This window comes from Lemur catta, chromosome 21, assembly GCF_020740605.2.
Source record: "Lemur catta isolate mLemCat1 chromosome 21, mLemCat1.pri, whole genome shotgun sequence".
Lineage (NCBI taxonomy): Eukaryota > Metazoa > Chordata > Mammalia > Primates > Lemuridae > Lemur > Lemur catta.
Genome location: NC_059148.1, coordinates 18,711,258 through 18,734,922, shown reverse-complemented (window position 1 = coordinate 18,734,922; position 23,665 = coordinate 18,711,258). Strand labels below are relative to the sequence as shown.

Here is a 23,665-nt window from a genome sequence, read left to right as displayed (position 1 = left end):
GACCACCCAGATCAACTGCTGGACCCTTCATCCCAGCCACTCCCCTGTCCCTGCATATCACTAGATGACAGCCCGAGTCAGGGGTAGGTGGAGGGAAGATGGCCAAGGACAATGTGTGGATGGCTCAGTGCAAATCCGCTGCCAGGGTGGGACCCAAAAAAAATTCAAGGCAGTGCTGGGCACGGAGAAGCCAGAAGAGGATCTTCCCAGAGCACCTGCTGTGTGCCAAGAACTTTCATTCCCTTGTGTCATTGAGTCCTCCCGGGGATTCTTGTTTTAAGAAATGTGGAAACTGAGGCTCAGAGAAAGAAGCCTCATTCTCACCGGGCATTCTCTGGGCGCCACGAATTTGCTGCAGACCCTGTCTCCACAGCAACCTTGGTGAGTATTTTTCCAACTGGGATTCGAGGAGTTGGCAAGCTTGCAAGGTCTCAGAGACGGTGATCATGTGCACGGTTCAAACCCAGGCCTGGCCACTTACCAGCTGTGCGGCTTTGGGCACATGATTGGTCTTCTCTGAACCTCAGTTTTTTCATCAGTAAAATGGGGATACTCACATCACAGAGTGGATGTAAAAACTAAAGGCATCAGGAATGTGGGGCATTTAGCTTGATGCTGGCATAGAGGAAGCCCTCAATAAATACCAGGCATTACACTACGGCCCAACTGCCCCAAGTGCCTGGCTGAGGAGCAGAATTTGAAACCAGGAGTCCATGCTCTTTCTTCGCTGCACACCTCTCCCCATCTCGACAAACGGGCTCCAGATCCGATGTTTCCGCGTGGCGAGACTGCCAGTCGATGCTTCATTATAAATAACTCCAACCTTCCTGCACATAAATTCATTACTGATCCTTACGGGCTCGAGGTTGTATTTTATTACATAAAAGCCATCTTTTGCTTTTATTAAATAAAAGCCACCTGGAAAATTCCACCGAGGATTCTGGGCTCAAAGAGTTCAGAATTTAAGCTTGGGTGTCGTCCCACTCTGTATGCTGGGAGGATATTCCAGAGATGCCCGCGGAGGGGTCCCCGGGGTTTCCTGGGGCACTGGAGCACAGGGGGGAGATGGGGACCCTGGAGCAGCCCTCTTGTGATTGGACGAAACCCGACCGGTGTTCAGGAGGATAACAGGGGACACGCACTGAGCTCTCAGTCCAGGTGGCCTCGCTTAACCCCATGAGGGCCACAAGGAGGCTCAGGAGCCGAGATGAGGTCCTGTGCCCAAGCACAGGCAGGTGGGAGAGCTGGGATTTGAACCAGGCCTGCAGAAACTGGGCTCCCACACCTCACTCCACACTGCTCAGGTTGACAGCCGTCACCAAGTGTGTCCTTGAGGAAGAAAGGACCGTGTCCACATTCCCTGTGCCGGGCTGTGCAGGCACCAGGGACGAGGAAATGGCTTTACGAGGCTCCTTTCCCAGAAAGAGCTCACAGGTGCAAGGCAGGGAGGCAGCGCTGCAGCCGGGACAAGCCCGGAATGTCCTGAGAGTCCCAGAGGCAGGGCTGTGACCCAGCCCGGGAATCCAAAGCCTCCTGGGGCAGGTGGCAGCCGAGCTGAGTTTTAAAGGGCAAGTTAAGAAGCTGGAAGGCGGAGAGAGGAGGAAGAGCCCGCCAGGCGTCTCCCCATCCCAGTACTCGTCCCCCTGTTGGGAGCGGCCGGGTGACTGAGCCCTGAGAGGTTGGGGAGGAGGAGCAGAGACTCCGGACCGAGCGCTTGGCACAGCACAGTCTGCAGAGATGCCGGCCGGGCTCAGATGACATCATGCTGGGCTCTCTGGGCTGCCAGCAGCTTCGGGTCAAAGGCCACGTCTTTCCGTCTTTGAGCTGCAGCCAGGCTGGGCTGGCACAGGGTGGCATGACGTCCTCTGGGCATGTCTGTCTGTCCACCCCTCACTCCTCATCCTGAGTGTGTCCGTGTCCCCTGTTGGTGCATCCACCCTGCCCCCGCCCGCCACTAGCCCCTGGGCCTCCCCCTGGAAGTGCGTGTAACTGTAGACACACAGTTTACACACAGTGTGTGCACACACACGGGTAACATTTCTGTGCGTGCTCACGATAGGCCAAATACTGAGCTACCCAAGACTCCATGCAATCCCCCCAGTGGCCCTGCAGGGATAACTCCAGTTGGCAGATGAGAAAACTGAGGTTCAGAGAGGGGAACACACTTGCCTGAGGTCACACAGCTAGGAGGTCTGACTCCAGAATCTGACTTTCAAGGATGCCGAGTGAAAAGGCTGTTAGGTTCCCTGCTTCCCTGAAGGGTTAGTAGCCTCTAATCGCACCTGCCCAAGCCCTCGAGCCCTTGAATTCTGAGAGCCCAGATCTTTATCACATTCCTGATCCTCCCACAGAACAGCCTTTCCCAAGGCACCTTCTCAGATTTTCCTTAATCTTTCCCTCAAGGCCTGTGCAGGCAGCTCCCATGTGAAAATCATACCTGCCATATGTAATTCCCGACCAATGATGCTGTTCCTGCCTCCCTTTATGAAACCCCCGGCTCCGGGAGAAATGTCCTGGAGCATTCAGGGTAAGGAAAAAAATGTTGTTTTCCCTGAGGAACTAGGTTGCTTCCTCATTCTGATAATTCAAGTTCTACTATACAATTGATCACATTTCCCTTTTTGATGTGGCCACAAGGAAGCTCAGAGTCACATTTGCACGTCCAAGGCAGTAAATCTGTTTACCCTGCTGATCTGGAGTTTTCTGCATTGGTTTTGATTGATCCTTATGTCTCCCTCTAATTATACTTTACATTGGTTTTAGTTCCTTGTGATAAATAATAATTGATTGGGTGCATGCAGTAGCTCCAACACTGTATCGAGCACTTTAATTGCATTCGCTCACACATCTCCAAGAACTCCCTGGAGTGGTACTGCTATCGCTCTCATCGTTCGCACCTTTCCTGATGCCCCAGGGTCCCCAGCTCCACCCTGCAGGGACACCCTCCTCCTTACTCCACTTTTCCTCACCCCTCAAGGAATTCACGCTCCCCGGTTTTCAGGACGATCTGGCTGAGGTCTGGGGCACTGCCTTGCGCAGGGCGAGTTCACCATTAATGATTCACGCAGCACGTCCTGTGTGCTGGAGAGGGAGCCGAGGACGCTGTGCATACCTCACTCAGTCTTTCTTCCCCATGGCCCCACAGGGTTGGAACATCAGCAAACGCATTTTCACATGGGGACACTGAGACTTCGGATACAGGTAGAGCTTGATGTCCCGTTGCTGTGGTCATGGCTACGGCTATTAGCATTGTGATCGCGGTTCCTCCGGGTCGCTCACTCTGGGCTTGGGAGTCCTATCTCCACTCCTCTGTTCCGAAGTGTCACTCATGCTGGGGCCCGGGCCTTGGTCTTGCTCTCCTCTATTTTGTCTGACTTATTCTCTCTCCCTCTCTCTCTCTCTCTCTGTCGCTGTGTTTGCCTTTCTTTGTGTCTCACCCTCTCTGTTCCTCTCTGTGTGATCTTCCCATCTTCACCCTGTGCCACCCTTATAATGGGCTACACGTGCACACGATGCACACACTGTGAGGTCACACGGAGACACGCACACATTAACACACACGCACACTCCCCACCTCCAGGGGAGGAAGACATTTATACAGTCTCCACCCCCAACAAGGGCTTGCTGTCTACGATGTTCAAGGAGCTCCTTCCTGCAAATCCAAAAAGACAGAAACCCCAACAGGAAAGTGGGCAAAGGGCAAGAACAGGCAATTTACAGGAGGGAAATCCCCAAACCCAGGCATAGGACAAATTGCAGATCAAAGAAATGCAAATGAAAACCACAACAAGGTGATGGTTGCACCTGCCGGACTGCGGCAAGAACTGGAGAGCTGGCCGCTTCCCAGGCTGGCCAGGTGGGGGCACCTGTGAGCCCCCGAGTGACTGTCCCTCCTGGGGGACTATGGAGGCAGTGCCCCACAGCCCCGCAAGGAAACACGTGGCAGGATGTTCACGTGCATGGTCGGGGGGATCTGTCTTCTGCTTTTTCAGAAGCAAATCCTCAAATGAGGATTTCTGCAAGAGTGATTTATGAAGGAAGCGTCCCAGGGAAAACCGGCACAGGAGTGGGGCAGTGGGACTAGGAACGGGAGGCCAGGCCGGGGGACAGCATCCTGCGAAGCCCCACAGAGGACGGCCTTGGCTCATGCCCAGCAAGCGCTCTGGGAACACAGCAGGTCACGTTCCGCTTTTCTATCCCTCCCCCCCGTCCTGGGGCGCACATTCCCAGATGCCCCCGCCTCTGAGGCCTGTCCTCCCACCTCGAGCCGCAGGTGCCGGCTGTCGGGAGTGAGCGCCCAGGGGGAGACACGTGCACGGAAACGGTCAAGGATCCGGGACCGCAGGCCGGGCACAGATGTGTCTGGAAGCGGGAGTGTGCATTGCTGGAGAGAGGACGGGTGACACAGGGGTGGGTGCCCACCCTGGGACAGACCGCAGGTGTAGGAAACAACAGAAAACCAGGTGGACACACGGCAGCATGGAGCCATCCAAACTCCACCGTGCTGGGTGAGCTCTGGCCCCCAACAGCAGTACACTGGGCACATGTCCCCACAAAGCGGCAACGCACGTTCTGCAAGAATCCGGCCCAGTAACGAGACACACATTGAACAGATTAGGACGGCTCTGTGGGAGCAGGGGCGGGAGGGGTGACGGGGTAATGAGTGCAGTGGAGAAAGAAAATAAGCCAAGTGCAGGGGCTTCCGGGTCCCTGACAGAGACGAGGATGGAACGAGGGGTGTCATTATGTCAACCCTCACGCCTCTGCTGAGGTCCAGAGAAACCCCAAAACAAAACAAACGAGCACCCCAATCTCTGCCAGGGGTTCATGCTTGGGTGGCGCCCAGCTCACGGCTTGGCTCGCTGAATCCCCGGCCAAGCCACACTGGGCAGGCACGGGGCCAAACAAGCAGCCTGCAGAGCCCCGCCCGACATTCCTCCCCGTCCGGCAGGGAATGAACTTGGACTTGGACGAGCTAACGGAAGTAACAGCGTCGGCCGGTCGGGGGCAGTTGTGCAGCGGCCTGCGCCCCAGCACCTCCGCGGAGAGCCCAGGCCCTGCCTGCTGGGGACAGCGTGGCCACCAGGCAGGTGGCCGTGTCCAGCCTGCACCTCCACAGCTGGCAGGACTCTTGCTGGTGAAGGGGCAGGGCCTCAAGGTGACATCTTGTTCCTCCCTCCGCAGAGGACAACAGGCTCAGGTAGCTGTCATTGGCTTAAGTTTCACTAAACAAACACGTATACCTGAATAGTCCTCACTGTGTTCCAGCCACCATTCTAAGTACTGTTGCCGACGAGGAAACAGCGGCACAGAGAGGGTAAGTAACATGCCCAAGGTCACACAGAGAGCTCAGGTAGGCAGGGTGGGTCCAATTAGCCATTCTGGACGGAGGAGGAAGCTCAGAGCCAGGCAGGTACCAGACTTCAAACTCAGAGCCTGCCGCGTAGCCAGACTCTCTCTGTCCACTGCCTGGCCTCCTTGGAACATTCCAGAAACCTCTGGCCTTTGCCCCAGTGGAACCTCCCAAGTTGCCCCCGCAAGATCAATCTGGTAAGGTTCAGGGCGTGCATTTCACAGATGCCGTGTGATTTCCTCCCTCAATCCTCCGCCTCTGGCTGACACCCCAACGGGAAATGCATCTGGTCCCGGGGGTGGGGCTCATTCATTCATCGTCCTTCAGGGATGTGTGGAGCCTTCTCCCCCGGCACTGGTGTGGGTGCCGGAATGCAGCAGAGCGTGGGCAGGAACACGCCTCTCCTCACTGCCACCTCCCCCTGACCCTGCAAGGTCCCCGACATCTTACCCAGCCTCGGGCAGGGCGTCGTGGGGGAGTGAGTACCTTGCCTGAGGTCACACCTCACACCTGCCTGGCTAGCTGATCAACAGGAGTCTCCGGCTGGGATTGCAGGGCTGGGGGACAGCAGGCTCCAGCTCCCTCCCTGGAGGGGTTGCAGGGGTGCCAGTAACCACCCCCTCCTCCAGCCCCTCGCCTAGGGGCGGGCAGTTCTCCTTGCTGTTCCTAGCTCAGGGGGTTGAATCCAGGCCCCACCTCCTCTGGCGGCTCCCTGCTGCTCTGTGTCCCCCACTGGCTCAGGGCACAGCAGGGCCAAGGGGCACCCAGGTGGCAGATGTTTGCCTTCTGCTTCCTCTCTGCGTCATTGGTCAAACCCCTTTGCCAAATGGGTACCCTGAGTCTGCAAAGGACGTGCCCCTCCTCTGCCCGGTCCGCCTGTCCTCTTTCTTGTCTGACTCGTGCTCTCTGCCTCTCTCGCTGTCCCTGTCTCCACGTTTGCCTTTCTTTGTGTGTCACCCTCTCTGTCTCTGTGGTGTCCCTGCCTTCTGTCCCTGTCTCAGCCTCCTCCTCCTCCTCCCCGACTCCCGGTCATCGCTCAGCCCTCCCGTCTGGGAGGCTTGGCCACCTCTCACCTGCGGCAGCGTCACTCACCTGGGTGCCTGGCCGGCCCAAGGGAGCCTCTCGTCCCCCAGCCCTGTCTCTGTCGTCACAGCCTGCGCTAACCTGTTCCTGATGGCAGCCCCGGGCCAAAGGCAGGGGCCTTATCGGGGCCTGCGGGGGCCGTGGGAACCCACCAGGGGAACCGGAAACTTTCCTCGTTCTGCAAATGGCCGTGTTTGGCCTGGCTGCTGTCCCCATCTCTTACGTCCCCAACTCTGACAGCCACGCTGGATGGCCCAGACATGGCTCCTCCAGTTCTCTCGGCCTCCAAAAGGCTTTTAGGAGGTAGGAGGCCCCTCAGAGGGCATGCTGTTTTGTAGCAGGGGAAACTGAGGCCCAGAGAGAGTAAGTGATTCTCCCAAAGCCACAGGGAAGAAGGACTTGGTCTGGCCTGGAACTCCCCTAACTTAGGCCTCAGCACAGCCCATGTGGACTGCTGCATGGCTTTGCAAATGGAGGCTCAGAGAGGTGAAGTGACTAGTCCGGGATCACACAGCCTTTAAGCATCAGCTCAGGATTTGAACCAAGGACTCCCTGACCCCAAAGCCCAAGACCACAGCTTCAGCCAGCAGCTGACATGAAATGAGGCCTGCCAGCCACCACTCTCGCCCTCAGAAACGTCTCTCCTGAGCAGCGTCCCAGCCTCCCCCAGGCCCGGGGTCCTGAGGTCTTTGCCTGCTGCCAGAGTCCCCTGGCTGGTCCTGTCCACCAGGGCAGAGAGATGGCTCCAGGGGACACGTCAGGGGTTCCAATCCCTGGATCCCCGGCTCTGAGAGGCTCGGAGACCTGGAAACCACACAGCGCCGGCAGATGTTCCAGCCGCAGGCCTGGCTGCCAGCCCCGGGCCAGAATTAGCTCCGTGTCGGGAGAGAGTTTCCTCCCTGGTCCCACGCCCACACGCGGGAGCTCACGCTGAGTCACCGCAGTGAGCCGGGAGCCGCTGGCCCCAAACAGGCTGCTCCATTTTCTCCTGGCTTTGGAAGGAGCCGTGTTTGAGCTTGGGGTTCCCTAAGGATGGGCAGAGGTAAGGCGCCGGTGCCCCCGGACCTGGCAGCCCCCCTGCGGAGAGGCCAGAGGGCCCCTGGAAATCTCCAGGAGCTGTCTTGTGCACAGATGCAGGGAGACCCCCCCAAAATATCCACGCCACTGCCTGCCGTCCCCCCATTAGAATGCTTCTCCTTGAGCTGCAAAAGCATTTTCTTCCTCCCCTGGGAGTCCTGTCTCCAGATCCGCTGCCCTCCCTGCTCGGGGCCCTCCAGGCTGCCCCGCATGGAAACCTCCGTGGGCTCTTTGCCCTCTGACCTCCAGTTTGGGTCTCGGGCTCTCAGTGGGGGACCGTGGGTGGGTGTTCCTTCTCCAGCCCCCTCCCTGCAGGGTCTCCACGGGTTGGCCACAGCCACACTCTCTGGGTGCTGGGAACCCCCCTCTGGCCCCTCAGCTATCGTTCTCATCGATAACCCGTCTGAGTGGGTCGTCGGTTTCCTGCCGACACGCTGACTCAGACGCTAGACTCCCGATGCCTCCCCCGCCCTCACCCCTGCATCTGTGCACACGTTCTACCCATTTTCCCCCCGAAACAGCTCACAGATGGGGCATCATTCCTGCTCCCCTATGTGGCTGCGAACCTATCCACCCGGTGGACCGATCACGTTCCACCCAGTAGACGGGTCGGTTCAAACTGCAAACCACATCGTGTCGCCCCTGCTTAAAGCCCCTTCGCGGCTGTTTGCTGTTCTTACAAGCAAGACTGACCCCTCACGGGGCCCGAGCAATCTGGACCCTGCCTGAGGGCTGAGCTGAGATGGGACCCAAGCCCCAAACCAAACCCTGACGCGGCACCAGGTTGCGTGGGGCCCGGGACAGTGTGGACACTTCCTTACAAATACAGCCCCATAATAACAAAACAAGACAAAACAAAAATTAAAAAAGAAAGGACAAACACAAAGCCCCATTATTTTATTGGAGGCTCAGCTGCCCTTGCAGCCCCCTCCCCGGCAGTCATTCCTAGCCACAAAATGTCCCCAACAAGGACATTTGTATGGACATCTCTCCTTCCAGGCCAGAAAACCCCTCCAGCCCCCACCAGTGGGTCCAGCACACAAACACCAAGTATCGTCCCAGCCACCCAGCTTGCGCACAAAGCCACCGAGCAAACGGCCTGTGCCTGTCCCCACAAACACGGCCCCGGCCCCTCGAGGTGACCTGTAAACAGTTCTCCTCCCCTGCTTACATCCCACCGCCCTGGGAGGCCCGGAGCCGTATCCAGCTAATCCCCTGAAGTCGGCCTTGAGTCCACTCATGCAAATAATCCCCGGGCTGTGTACACAGAGTGTCTGGAGGGCGGCAGGCCCTGGGGGTGCTTACGTGGGCCGCTCAGGATGTGGTCTAGAAGGCAGCCCAGGGCGGGCGACTTCCCCCCAAGCCGGGAGCCAGCCTACGGCACGCACTTTGCTGTGCTGCTCAGAGCGTGGGCTCGCAGCCCGCACGCGGGGAAGGCCCTGGCTGCCACCTGAGACGGCCTTGTCCCAGGCCCTGCCCGCCCAGACCTGGGCCCCCACAGCTCACGCTCAGCCGCAGGGGAAAGCCCGCATCGGGTGCTGCCCCAGCGGCCTGGCTTCCCTTGTCTGGCACCTTGACATGCCTGGGAAGTGGCAGCCAGAGGACCGTCCCCAGCAACGGCACCCCAGCATGCCCTGGGAGAGAAGAGCGAGGACATGCAGAATCCAGACTCACCTGCTCTGGAGCTGTTGGTGCTAAGCCCTACGCCTTGTGCCCTTCTCTGTTGCTCTGCCCGAGGAATGAGCAAAACATCTCAGCAGCCCCTTAGACTCACGCCAGAGCCCTGGCCAGGGACATGAGACCCAGCGGGCCAACCTGGCAAGGAGCTTCAGCCCGTAGAATATCAGGGTTAAATAATATTAATAATAATCACCATCCTATCTGCACTTTATTGAGCACCTACTATGTGAGCCAGGACATTCAGAAGTGCTGTACGAGTGTCATCTCACCCAAACCCCGCGGGACTGAGGCCATTTTAGAGAAGCTGGAGCCCAGCGAGGTGAAGGGTCTCATCCAAGGTCACGTGGCCAGTGAGGGGCAGGAGTGGGAATGTAAACCCAGATTAAGGATCTAGTGCTCTTTCTTTCCTACCTCACAGGCCCTACCTAGCGAATGTCCTTAGATAGCTCCCTGGTCTTGGGGGGGGGCCCTCAATTTCACCATATATAACAAGGAGGTTGAGGTTGATGATCTCAAAGGCTCCCTTTCAGCTTTAAAGAAACACCCTGGCTGAATGGGCCAAATATCTGTTCCCAGCCTTGTGCTCGGGGCCAGCAAAATGACAGCACAACTCAGCTCCATGCTGTGTGATGCCGGGCAAGTTGCTTTGCCTCTCTGGGCTGTGCTGACGTCACCTATGAAATGGCGATAACAAAACCTTCCTTTCAAGAAATCGGGGTGAGGAAGTGTCTAGAGGAAGGGACCTTTGGGGACCCCTCGCAGCTCTGAGATCTCTGGGCCAGAGGGTCAAGGTTAACTTACAGTCCTCCCGTTGCCCCCCACTGCCACTCCAAGAGCAAGACTGCGGTTCTTGCCGACCACGAGGTTGTCTCAGACTCATCCCCCATTCCAGGCCCTCCCCGTGTCCTGTGCACTTGTCCCCTGAGCACAGCCGATCAAGGGCAGCCCTTGCCGGGCCCCTCGCTGGCCGCTCGACAGCCTGTTCGCTCCAGGCCACCTTGTTCCGGAGACTTCCTGCCTCCTGCCTGTTCCCCTCCACGGCTCCTGTCGCTGGAGGAAGTGTGCCCGGCATGGGCCCGGGGAGCCGGGAGTGTGGTTTGGCACCTTTGCCTGGGAGAGGTCAGAAAACAGAGGTTCCACTGGAGGGTGACGAAGGGCAGGGCAGGGCCCCTCCCCGACAGGATGACTCAAACCTCCAGGAGGCTGAGAAGCTTCCGACAAGACAGTCTTGACATCTGGCTAAGCTCGGAAGGCCAAAGAGTCTTCCTTCCAGTCCTCTGATCCTCTGTTTCCCTTCCTCCATCCTTCCAAGAAATATTTGTTAAAAACCTATTGTGCACCAGGCTCGGATCTGAGGATGGAGCAGGGAACAAAACAGACACATCGCTGCCCTTGGGGGTGGGTGGGTGACAGATGCTGAACAGATAAGTAAACAAACACACGGTGAGGAAGCAAGACGCCTGGGTCTGGATCTCAGCTCTGCCACTCACCGGCTGTGTGACCTTGGCCAAGTCACCACACCTCTCTGAGTCTCGGTTTTCTCATCTGGAAAATAGGGGTGAGAGTTTCTCCTCCCTCGCAGGTTGTTACAGGGATTTAATGAGTTTATGTTAGTGACATTTTAGAAGCATGTCCTAGTTCATTGGAGCACTATATAAATGCTGGAATAATAAATATAGCAGGCCGGGCGTGGTGGCTCACGCCTGTAATCCTAACACTCTGGGAGGCCGAGGCGGGAGGATCTCTTAAGGTCAGGAATTAGAGACCAGCCTGAGCAAGAGCGAGACCCCCCACCTCTAATAAAAATAGAAAAATTAGCCAGGTATGGTGGTGTGCACCTGTAGTCCCAGCTACTCAGGAGGCTGAGGCAGGAGGATCGCTTGAGCCCAGGAGTTTGAGGTTGCTGTGAGCAACAATGACGCCACTGCATTCTAACCTGGGTGACAGAGCAAAACCCTGTCTCAAGAAAAATTTTTTTAAAAAATTAGAAACAAATAAATAAATAAATATAGCAGCAGGTGATGATGTGTTGTGAATAAAATATAAAGAGAACAGGGCATAAAACGTGTGTGTGTAGGAGGGTGCTATTTTAGGCAGAGTGCTCAGAGAAGCCTCTCTGAGAAGGTGACATTTGAGTGGAGACCTAAATAAAGGAAGAAAGAGACATGCAACTGTCTGAGGGAAGAGCATTCTAGGCAGTGGGAACAGCAAGTGCAAAGGCCCTGGGGCAGGAGCAGGTTTGGCAGTTCAAGAGATGGTGCAGATTCATGCATTCATCCAGCCATTGAAAAGGTCACTAGTGGGCACCTTCTAAGGGCCACACTCCTTGCCAGACACCGTGGGAGTAGGAAGGCCCAGTGCCCGGCTTCACATGGCACAGTGAGGACTCTGAGCTGTCGCCTAAATTCCAGACTTCCGGCTTGCATTACAGACAGGGCAGTGTCTTCCACAATCCCCGCCCCTCCCTACTGTCCCCCTGACTCGGGCAACGAGTCAGTTGCAGTGTACCAGAGTGTCCCCAGGGCCTCTACCGTTGCAGAAATAAGAGCAGTCGGGTGAGAGAAAGATGAACCAAGACATCTCGCTTTCAGCTTTCATGGCAGAGCACGTATTCCTCTGTGGAAGTGAAAGATGTTCATACCTTGGTCATTAAGTCTCCTGCTTGGCCCTGTTGGTCGCTGAGTTTGTGGTCCTGGCCCTGACTTTGTGGGGGAGGGGGCTGGGGAAATAAGGGGAAGCTTCCTGGAGGAGGTGGCATTTGAGCTGAGCCTTGGAGGGTGCAAAGCCTTTGCCAGATGTGTGTGCAAAGGGATAGAGGCTTGATAAAGTGTGGCCAGGGACTGTGTGTGTGTGTGTGTGTGTGTGTGTGTGTGTGTGTTGGGGGAGGAGTGATGGCAGAGGTGGCTGAGAACAAAAAGAGAGGTTCAGATCGTGAGACCCCCTACAAGCCACCACCTTCATCCTATAGGCAATAGGGAGCCATGGACGGTTTTAAGCAGAGGGTGCCCATCTTTCTAAAAATAAAATTCCAGCTCCTAACCCAGGCGGCTGGTTTGGGGGCTGGGCTGGAAGAGGGGAAACTGGAAGCAGGAGAACAGCAGGGGGCCTGGTGACCTGAGCGTCTTGCCAGTCGCAAGCGAAACCATAAGGCACAGTTTTGGGAGGCTCCGGGCCCCGGGGGTCCCACCGGAGAGCCGGGGACTCTGGCAACCTCCCTATTTTTCTTGAGGATTTTTCCTCAGCCCACATGGACAGGTTTGCTTCCAGAGCCGTTTCCATGGCAACCACCAATGCTTCAAGAAAGGTCTTGGAAGAGCAGATGAGTAAGGAGCAGAGACGCCCCGATGTGTCTTCACGGGAGAAGCCAGGTCAGAGAGCGGCCGGCGCTGGCCTGGCCGGTCCCGGGGGCTGAGACCCATCTCCCCCAGAGTCCCTGATGCCGAGGCGAAATCTGGTCACCGTGGCAATGCAGCGCTGATTTCCCCATCCCTGGGTGCCACGGACCCAGGGCCTTTCGGCATGGCTGGGGGGAGAGGGGGGAGCCAGGAGGGAGGGCAATGCCCAGGGGCTGCCGGAACCCACAGCTCGCCAGGTAGGCGCGTCCCAGGACAGGTGTGGGGGTCCAAAGAGCCCCCGGGAGATGAGCAGGGATGCAGGTGAAGGAGCAGCCTCCGGGGTCTGATTTGCAGATTCCAAAAGAGCATCCCCCTCCCAAGACTGATGCCTGCTCTACCCTGGGCTACGCCTTGAATTCCGCGTCGGAGTTCTACCTTGAGCTCCCCCCGATAAACTGCAGTCTAAGTAGTAACATTGAGGACGGAGACCGGCGGCGCACACGGAGCGAGGGGGGCGTCTTGGCTGCAGACAGACGACAGAATGATGGCAGGACCAGGACTCAGGTGCCAAAGCTGCTCCTACTGCGGCGGAGCCAGTGCCTGGTTAATAGAAACGTGTGTGTGTGTGTGTGTGTGTGTGCGCGAGACAGTAACACTTAAAAGCTCCAGGGACAGCCTGTGCCAGGGCGGCACAGAGAGGGAGACACGGTGGAGGCAGGTGGCAGCGGGAGGAAGGAGGGCCGGGACGGGAGCTCTGGCCTCTCTCCCCCTTGGCCTGCCGGGGGGAGGCCACCAACCCGGGGTCGCTGCCCCAGGACAGGGCTGCGGGACTCACACAGCGCCCCGCTGGCGTTCTAGACCCCTGGGGCTTTGCTCCTGCGGATCCCTCTGCGTGGGGCGCGCTTCCCTTGCTCCTCCCAGCCTCACCACGCGCCGGACACAAACCCAGGCAAGGCAGGCAGAAGGTGACAGCAGAGGAGAGAGAGCCACCGTATCGAAACGCGCCTGGCATCCGGCTGGGAGCTCGGCCCTCCTCATCTCCCAACACCCTGATAAGCCACCGGCCCCCTGCCCGAGGAGGAGGTGATCATTATCCCCATTTCACAGATGTTGAAACCGAGGCTCTGAAAGGAACCGGACCAGGATCCCCCGCCAGTGCCTGGTGGAGCTGGGACTCGAACTCAGATCTGCGGGAGCCCAAAGCCCGTGCTCTAAACGCCCCTAGTGGCAGCCACACAGCGATTTCTGTGTCCTCGTCACAGCAGCTGCTGGGCCAGCTGACGGGCACCTTTTACCGCAGGGCGTTCATCCCTCTCCCTCACGCCCTCACCTGCTGCCTGTCACCGGGCCCTGGGGTGCAGCCCTGGGGTGAGAGGAACAGAAACTGAGAGGCTGGGGACAGCGGTATTAACCCCCCCACTTATGAAGCACCGACTGCATACTCAGTTCCTCCACTCAGAAAGGAATTTCAAGGTAGATGTTTTCATTCCCATTTCTCTGATGTGGAAACTGAGGCAGCAGAGAAGCAAGGGCAGTGGCTCAAGATCCCGCAGCTGGGAAAGGGCGGAAGTGGGATTTGAGTCTGGGCTGTTGTGACCTCAGGCTCTGTGTCTTCAATGGCCGTGACTGTCCCTTACATTCTATGGCTTGCCTGCTGGGTGCAGGGCTCTGTGATCCGGCACCTGGTGCCCCCACCTGTGTGTGCACAGGGCCCAGGTGAGCGGCGTCTCACACACCCACAACCCCACCTCCTTAGAGCCCTTGGTGACCCCGGCTCACCTGCCTCTGCACAGCGCTGTCCCCACAGGCCGGGCTTCCAGGGCAGGCAGGGGGGCTGCGGAGGCCTGTCCAGCCAGGGGGACCCCTGAGAGATCCCAGAGCCTGGAGTGACCCCAGACACTCCCTGCCCAGGCTGCCAGCCCCGGGCACAGTGGCCCTGGGGCAGTCAGGCAGGTTCTGGCCCTGGAATTCACTGGATCCAGCCCAGGAAGCTGACAAATGGGCTGGCACCGCTGCCAGCAGCCCGGGCTGTGGAGTACGAGATCCCACCCTGTTCCCAGGCTCTGGGGGGGAGGGACCGGCTGCCCTCCCCCTCGACCCCGTCGCCGGGCTGTCACCTCTCCCCCAGGCAGAGCCCAAGCCATGCCCCGGGACGGGTCTTGCTGGGAAAACTTCCCCCACCCAACCCCACCCTACCCGTCCACAGAAAACAAAAAGCTGGTTGGAGACCAGAGGAAATTCCAGAATCCAAAAGTCGTTGCTGGAGAGGCTTTGGGATCCAGGGGCTGCCACCCTCACATTACAGAAAAGGGAAGTGGCTGAGCGCAGCTGGGAGCTTCAGCCTTGCTCAGCGGGAGCAAAGCCACGCGCCCACTGCAGCCCGGCCCCTCGCGCGCGGGCCAGCCTCGTGTCCCTGAATCACAGACTCCTCGACTGCAAAGTGTTTTTATGTCAGGGTTTCCTGATATCACACATGTAGGGTGCACAGGGCCATCCCGGTTTGCTGGAGACTGAAGGATATCTTGGGATTTAAAATGCTCAAACCAGGAATGGCCCAAGCCAATCAGAGCAGTTGGTCCCTGTCCCTCTGTAGAGACCCCGGCTCAGACAAACAGGCCCCTTGGCTGTTACGTTTAAAGAGAGCTTCTTCTGGAGTCAGATAGCAGTAGAACTTCTAGAAAGACTCCTTGCGTCATTAGAAAGCCCTTCCTTTTTTTTTTTTTTTTTTTTTTTTACTAAAGTGAACTTGAGCAAACTGCCACGTTCTTCTCAGGCCTGGTTCAGCCCTCTGGGGTCCCACAGGACAAGCCGGCCACCTCCCTCCCCAGGGAGTGGCCACTTCCTGCCTTCAACCTGGGCCAACACTTCCCCTGCATCCTTCTTAACCCCCTGACAGCTGCCCCCCTCCAGGCCAACACAGCTGCTCTCCCCGCGCCGGGTGGGGGGTGTAGAGTTCCTTTCTGCTTGCAGGTTTGTCGCTGTGTGCGATTGCTTACATTATGGCTTGCTACAGAAAGGGTAGGGGAGGGTCACTTGCAGAGGGAACATAAATTAAAAGTGAAAGGAGGAAGGGAAACATGGGTGGGGCCAGAAAATGGAGCCAGGACCGAGAGGGGAAATGCAGGTGATAAGAAATGTCCTAAATGCCTACAGTGGGTGGACCATGCATCGGACCCCCGCCTCCTACTCTAAAGAGAGGAATCAGTTCCACGAGTCACCTGCTTCTTGCTCAGAACGAACCTACCCAGGGGACTCACGAAGCTCCCCGGTGCTGGGAGCAGAAGGATAGAAGGATGCAGCCTCGAGTTTGGGGGAGTTTCAAGGGAGGCATCGAACACCCCTCTGTCCGAGCTGGTGGCTCTGCCCCAAACGGCACTCCAGGAAAAGGCACTTTTCTAGAATATCTGAGAAAAGGCCTGAACTGTGAGGCCTTCCAGTCATTCTCCCTGATGTCGTTTCTCAGAACCGATGGCTTTGACAACGCCAGCTGCGGTAGGCGGGATGACACCGTTCTCCACGGGAAACGCTGGAACATTCCCTGCCCCGGCTGGGGATGGACCTGGGCGTCATTACACTCACTTATCTGTTAACCTGCTTTGTGAAACTGATGATCCTGACAAGGACATGCGTGACCCACGTGTGGAGTGACCCTCCAGCCTGGTTTGCCCACGACAATCCTTGTTTCCGACTCTCGTCCTGACGTCCTTATCAAGCATATGCCCCTTCCGCTCGCAAAGTGCCCCAGTTTGGATAAGAGCCCCACGAGGCAGCTACCACCATGATCCCCATTTGGCAGATGAGGACACCGAGGCTCGAAAAGGCAGTGGCTGCTACTTAGGAAGGTGACCGTGTGCCAGGCACCTGCGTCAGGGTCCGGGATTTAGACACAGGTGGGTTCTGCACACGGACGGCGATCCTCGCTACAGCTGCCTTCCAGACACAAAGACGAAGGCTTGCCGGGCGCGGCGGCTCACGCCTGTAATCCCAGCACTCTGGGAGGCCGAGGCGGGAGGATCGCTCGAGGTCAGGAGTTCGAGACCAGCCTGAGCAAGAGCGAGACCCCGTCTCTACTAAAAATAGAAAAATCAGGCGGAAGTGTTGGTGCCCGCCTGTAGTCCCAGCTGCCAGAGAGGCTGAGGGTGGATCACTTGAGCCCAGCAGTCTGAGGTCGCTGTGGGCTATGATGACGCCACTGCACAATAGCCCAGGTGACAGAGTGAGACTCTGTCTCCAAAAAAAACGCAAAAAACTGAGCCTCAGTTTCCAGATGGAAAGGGGCCCTTCCCAGGCCACCAAGGTGCAGCCTGAGAGGGGCCACAGAGTGCAGGTTTCAAAGTCACCTTCCTTCGAGCCAGGCTCACAAGCTGTGGGCCCTTGAGCAAGTGACACGGCCTCTCTGAGCCTTGGTTTGTCTCATCTGTAAAATGGGGCCGAGTCTATCAACTCCCTTACTATTGGGTGAACGAGGAGCAGAAGCAGGACTGGCACCTGGACCCTGCACCTCGGCCCCGGCGCCTTCAGCTGCACCAGGAGGGGGCTGTGTCCTGCCCAGGATGTGCAAAACCCTCAGCGGAACCGGCTGCACACCTCGCGGGATCATTGTAAAAGCAACACGCAGACCCTTATTAGGAAGTTATTATAGTAAGGACTTCAAGATGGCGACCACCGAGCATGAATCCAAGCAGGGACCTTCTGAGCCCCGTGTGGCTGCACCGCTCACCCGCCCCCAACCCCCGCAAAGCCAGCCCTGCCCCTGGGCTCGGGAGTTTGGGGGAAGAGTCCCCTGCACTCCAGACCCCAGCAGGACAGGGGCTTGGTGGGGCCAGAGGAAGGAGCAGAGGAGGGCACCTCCTCAGTGTGGACAGCAAGAGATGAGCAGCAGGGGACACAGGGTGACAAGAAGAGGAAGACAGAGTGACAGGCGACAAAGCTGCAAGGGAGGGGGAAGAAGACCAAGGCACAGCAAAGACAAAACATCCCAGGGACAGAGACCCAGAGGGAAGAGGAAGAGGAAGAGGCTAAAAGGAACCTTCTGCTGACCCCTGAGCAGGTTCAGGAAGACCCAAGGATGCCACCCCAGTGTGGGCAGGGCGGGGGCCACGAATGGTCATCCTTCCGGGGGAGGGGGAACTGCACACGTTTAAGAGCACAGGAAGGGTGGCCCTGGGCATTTCCAAAATCCCCAAAGACCAGAGAGCTGTGGGCGGGGTGTCAACGCAGTAGACAGGGGAGGGGCTGGGGCTGGGGCTGGGACTGGGAAGCTGGAGTCGCCTGGCACCCGGTCAGAGCACACGCTGGTCAGAAGGGCCCATGGGAGCTCCCCGGTGCCTCTGGTTGGTTTTAACAGAAAAGGTAAATATTATTTAGCACACAGCCGGCTCGGTGGCAGGCTGGAGGCGCGTTTGGGAAGGTCCTGGCAGAGACAGGGTGGGCTGACAGCCGTCTCAGGCTGTGTTCTCGACGGAGCGTGGGTTTCAGGCATTACCTTCTGCAGGTTCTGTACGTGCACGGACATCAGCAGCAAGGAGAGCCCACCAGAACACTGCAGCACCACCCCCAGGGCTCACGGGTTCTCCTGGAATGAGACGGCAAGTCCGCCGTGGGACATCGGCTCAACCACCCATGGCCACAGGAAGCCACCATGGCGCCTTATGGAAAGCTGGAGGCAGGTAGAGCTGGCTTTAAAAATCCCAAACGTGTTCATGTGACAGCCAAGGAGAAAACAGCTATGATAACGCCAGGCCTTAGAGTTTATAACACACTTACTATCAACATAATCACACCTGCTATTCGCCTCCCGGGCATCCATTCATAATTCTAATTTGGCTTCTTAAATTTAAATTTCTGGCTAGGCAACACAACTCTGTCTAACTGGTGATGTCCAGCCCATCTGAAACTATAAAAAGGTTGGAGTGAAAAGGCTTGTTCCTACCCTGCCACCAGCCACCCCCTTCCCACTGCATCCTTGTGTTAGATTCTCATGTCTCCCTCCAGAGTGGCTTTGGACAAATACAAATATATATATGTTAATTTCTCTTCTCTTGTATCAATGGCAGTATACTAAACCACTATTTTGCAACTCGCCTTTCTTACTTAATAATATATTCTGGAGATGATTTCACATTAGCTTGTAAAGAGCACCCCATCCTTTTTGATGGCTGCATAGTATTCCATTGTTGGATTGGCCAGCATTTAATTAAGCAGTCTGCAGCACATGCACTTGACCTACTTCCAGTCTCTTACTATTACAATGTTACAATAAATTATTGTGTGTGTTACAATGTTATAATTAACCATGCATATCATTTCCTACACATTCCCTCATCTTTTATAATGAGAAAACAGGTTTTAAGCCCTCCCTTTCCACAGGCTATGCCGTGTGTTGATGCACCAAGACTATCCTTCAAAGCCACTTAGACTGTGGTCCCCACAGAACTGCGCCATGTCTGTCGTAGGAGGTCTTGCGGGAAGTCAGGGAACCTTGGTTCTTATACCCAGCTGCTCCAGCTGTTCCAACTCTTGGTCCTCAGTCTCCACATTTATCAAAAGGAGATGACAATTGTTCCCAGGGCCACTGAGGGGATTGGGGATCAGGAAGGAATTTTGCCGATGTGTGACACTATCTACAGTGTGAGGGAGGAGATTTATGCCCAAAGATCCCTTGTCAACCCCAAATGGCAGATGTGGAACGTGTGGGCTCCCAGAGAAGAAGCCAGCCGGGCTGCAGGAGGGAGTCTCTGCAGAGGACAGGGCAGCGACCAGCCAGCAGCTGGTTTGCAGCTTGTCCCCGATCCCACAGAGGCCAGAGCCCTCGCCCACCAGGAGCCGTGTTCAGAGGTGACTCGGTGGCCCCGGGTGCCAGGGAGCAGCCCCAAGCAGCCCTGAGCAGCTGCCAACTTGAAGCTGTTTTGCGCTTTTATTCTGTTTAAAAATTAAACAGTGACCACACTCCCAGGGTACAGAGAAACCCCTCCCCTGCATGAATTGAGCCCAACTTTCCCGGCCCCTCAGGAAAGGATCCAAAGGAATTTTCCAGCCCCACCCATGGGTGGCGAGGGACAGGGTGCCCACCCCACCTGCAGGCGGGGTCTTCGACTCCCTGTTTGTAGGGCTCACGTCTTCCCCACCTGCCTCCCAGGGCCCCAAGTGCTGACAGAGGAGTCTTTGTCCCCCTCCTCCCGGCCGCCATGCCCTTTGCCAAGACCATTGCCCGTGACGAATCTGCTGACGCAGGTTTCCAAGGCCCTGCTGTTCGTAGCCCCAAGCAGAAACCCTTGGAACCGCCGCCATCGGTCCCCCGGGCCCCTCCATGCCTCACTGTGCCCCAGCCTCCCCACAGCCCTGATGACCACCCCCACCTCACAGGTGAGGAAACGAGCTCAGAGAGGTCAAGCAACTTCCCCAAGATCGTCCAGCTAGAAAATGGAGGAGCTGGGACTTGAACCCAAAGCCACGTTCAGCGTGTGACGGTTAAGGGCGCGAGCTCTGAAGCCTGACCACCCGAGTTCAAATCCCAGTTCTGCCACTTACTGCCCATGAGACCTCTTTGTTACTTAAATTCTGTGCCTCAGTTTCCCCATCTGTAAAATGGAGCAGTACCATTACATACCTCGTAAAGTTACTATTAGGATACAATAAGGGAAAGAACATAAAACACCTAGAACAAGAATGGTCCATGGTAAATTAACATTATTAGATAACCAATAATCTAATAATAATATTAGATATATTATTCCATAACTTGGTAAGTTATCTATTATTATTATATTATTGTTGCTGTTGAGTATGATTATTAATCTTATCATTATATGACATTGCCCCCCACGTGAACATGATATGGTTGTAAGGGCCTGGGTTTATCCCAAGCCTTTTTAATTAAAAACAAAACAAAACAAAACAAAAACTCCTCTTGGAGTTTCTTTCACACCAAGGTACAAATATCTGACGACAGGCTATGTATTTCTCACTCATACATTCGATAAACCTTACTGAGCACATATTATCTGCCAGGCTCCAGGCTAGGAGCTGGGAACACAAAAATACAGTTCCCACCCCCAGGAAACCCAAAGCCAGGTCGGAGCCACAGACAGTGAGCAAAACCATGACCACGTAAGCCCAGGGGGCCGGGGGAACTCACGGGCATCATACGGACTCCAGCTGCCAAGTCAGGGAAGGCTGCCTGGAGGAGGCGAAACTAGAAGGACAAATGACAGTCGGTCAGGCTTGAGTTCCAGGCTGAGGCCATAGCAGGGGCACAAATGCATTGCACATTCACGCAGTACGGCTGTGGAAGAATGTCATGAACAGAATTGGGACTGAAAGCTTTAATAGCCGAAACTCAGGCCCCGGGTGGAGCAGAGGTGGAGTTTTAGCAAGAACATAAGGGCCCTGTTCTAAAATCCCAAGAGGAAGGCAGGGGCAGGAGAAGGAGCCCTGAGCCCCCTCCCCAAGCCTGGAGGTACCCAGCAGGTAAAGGTTGCTTTCCTGTCACCTCCAGCAGGAGGCCCAGCCCACCCCAGGGGTCGGGGACTCAGAATTAACATCCCGGGTCTCAGGCCTCCACTTCTTCTTCCTCCCTGTTTAGAAAGAGCCCAAAGTGCCAGCCCGTCTCCCAAGAGCCTCGCACACGCCTGGTTACCCAGGGGGCAAAGCCCTCTCTTTCCTTCTTCTTCCTCCTCCCTCTGCTTCTCCTTCCTTGGCCAGAATCACAGACCTCTCCTCCACTTTGTCCTTCCTCTCCCCAGCTCCGACCGGCTGGGACAGGAGCCAGCAGCCTGGGGTAAACTGAGGCCCTCAGGCCACGCCCACATCCACACTGGCTCCGCCCCCTTCCTGCACCTCCATTCATTCCGGGAGGGGAATAGCAGCGGGATGTCGGAAGCTCCAGCGCAGTCATAATCAAAGAAACACAGTCCAGCAGCCAAAAGCACTTGTAAATCATTTAAATTTGCACTGCCATCTCTCAAAGAACAGCCAAGGGTATTGTCGTGAATGTTATTTGGTGCCGGGTCCAGGTCCCGTTTACTGGCAGGGCCACCGGTCCTCCAGTGGCAGAGAATGTCAGATGCTAACAGCTCACAGGTGCCCTCTTCTCCTGCCTCTCCCTGACCGACAGGGCACAATTCACATTCCAGGTCTCCCCGTGGGACCGGGCTGAGGCCACATCCTCGCTTAGCCCCCGCCCTCCCTCCCCTTCTCCTGAGAGCAGAGCTGGGACCAGGCCAGGGGGGGCACCTGCCTTGGGTGCAAATTTAGGGGCAAGGTGCCAAAAAATCTCACTAACCCAGACAAATAATAATGGAATGGAATATTTTTTAAAAAATCAAAATTAATGCAAAAGCAATGCATGATGAGTTAAATGTCAACATTTTAAATAAAGGTGGGATCCAGCTCTGCCTTTGCGAGTGCCTGCCTCGCTCCTCTCACCCTAGCCCTGACCCTCCCCGAGGGCACACTATGTGCACCAAATCACTGTCTCAGGCTCTGCTTCCGGGAAACCCCATCTAAGGCTCCAGATCAGAACCCACTACAGGGCCTCTTAAAATGTTCTGTGACTCTTTCTTCTCCTCTATCTACCCCACCTCCACAGAGACCCTGGTACCCCTCTCCCAGCTCCTCCCGCACAGCCCCCTTCCAGCCAAGGCTCTCTCCCGGATCATGAGTCCAGCATGCACAAGGTCACCACCGTTCCAGCCGATTGCCCCAGCTGGACACCTGCTACGTGCAGGTGCCCGGCTCCCTGCGTAGTCCCCCCGGGCTCTTGCAGCGGGTCCTTTCGCCTCCATGCTGCCTCTCTCAGATCCCCCCTCTCAGCCCGTCTGTGCCCACCCAGGCCCTCCCTGAACCCAAAGGAGCCCAGGAGACCTTTTGAACTCTGTCAACATCACGTTTTGGGATTTCGTGAACCCATTACATTTCCCAAACAGTTTTGAGACTTGTCATAGAGTTGCCACCCTTCTACGTTTGCCAACTAAGGACATTGCAAAGTGAAACCCGTCCTTTACCCTCCCGTCCGCTTCAGAAAAGAAACAACACATTCATAGCGACAAAAGTAGGTGGGACCCAGACTCAACTTTCCCAGCTGAAAATATTTCACTTTATGAAAAGGTCATTCATCCTATGGACTGTACTTTTTCTTTTTTTCGTTTCTCTGTAAATGGGTGAAAACTCGGCCACAGACGGGCTCCCGGGGGCTGGGGTTGTCGGCCCTCCTGTCTGACATCAGGGGAAACTGAGACCCAAAGAGCAGCTCTGTCTCCCCCATCCAAACCCCGGACCTTGAATGCTTCCCCGAGGGAAACTGAGGAACGAACAAGGTGCCGGGGAGACAGAGGAACCAGGTTCCAGTTCCAACGCTGCTTCTAATTTTCAGTGACCCTGCACCGGTTTCTGAGCCACGAGCCTTTGATTCTTTCAGATGACTCGGAGCTGGAAGGCAGTATTTGGCCCAACGTGGAGGACCCGGGGTACAGTCCCTGCCCGAGCTCACGGACCCGCCTGGCTGGAGGACTGGGACCGGACGCCAGGCCTCTCTCTCGGACATCATATCTAGGGACTCAGTCTCCTCTTCTGGAAATGGGTCCTAGGCCCCTGCCAACGCCTGGCTGCCTCGCAGACTGCGGAGCGGGAGCCCAGAGGAGAGATTGGCAGTGGCTAAGCCACCGAGGGGACGAGGCTGGCCCACCGCCAAGGGCCTCAGACCAGAGGCACACGGGGCTACTTCCAGTCCCAGAGAGACCAGTGTGTCACCGTCCAGGCTTGGCATGTCACCAGCCTGGCAAACACCCGGCCCAGGCCAGAGGTCCAGGGCTCCGGCTTGGGGACTCCACACTTTACCTCTCTGGGCCAAACCAAGCACTTACCTGTCCCCAGTAGAAGAGCCCTCAAGGGCCCAGGCGCTGGCTGGCTGGGTTCTTGTTGGTTTCCTCCCTCTGGGAGCCGGCTGTGAGCAGAATCACGGCTGTGGAAGGAAGCGGGTCTCAGTTGTCCAGGAAACGTGTCCCAGCTGCCCAGCCGCAAATGTAGGAGGGCAGACGGGAACAGGGCTCACCAAAGGGGCATCTGTTTAAGTGGTGTGGTTAAAACCACCTGGGTTCAAACCCTGGCTCTGCTATTTACCCGCTGTGTGACCTCGGGC

General features: G+C 56.6%; 1 protein-coding gene across 7 annotated transcripts in view; it reads right to left on the bottom strand.

Moving 5' to 3' along the window:
• CMKLR1 (chemerin chemokine-like receptor 1) overlaps positions 1 to 23,665 on the bottom strand; it is a 44,403-nt gene that overhangs the window by 9,069 nt on the left and 11,669 nt on the right. For 2 of the 7 annotated variants that reach the window (XM_045534641.1, XM_045534639.1), the window contains exon 2: positions 23,391 to 23,488. The exons of 3 other annotated variants lie outside the window; for them this stretch is intronic. The gene's annotated coding sequence lies outside the window, so the exon portion shown is untranslated. Of the gene's footprint in view, positions 1 to 2,969; positions 3,205 to 14,307; positions 14,497 to 23,390; positions 23,489 to 23,665 lie in introns of those variants that run through there. 2 more of the 7 variants (XM_045534640.1, XM_045534642.1) reach the window with 2 other exon arrangements.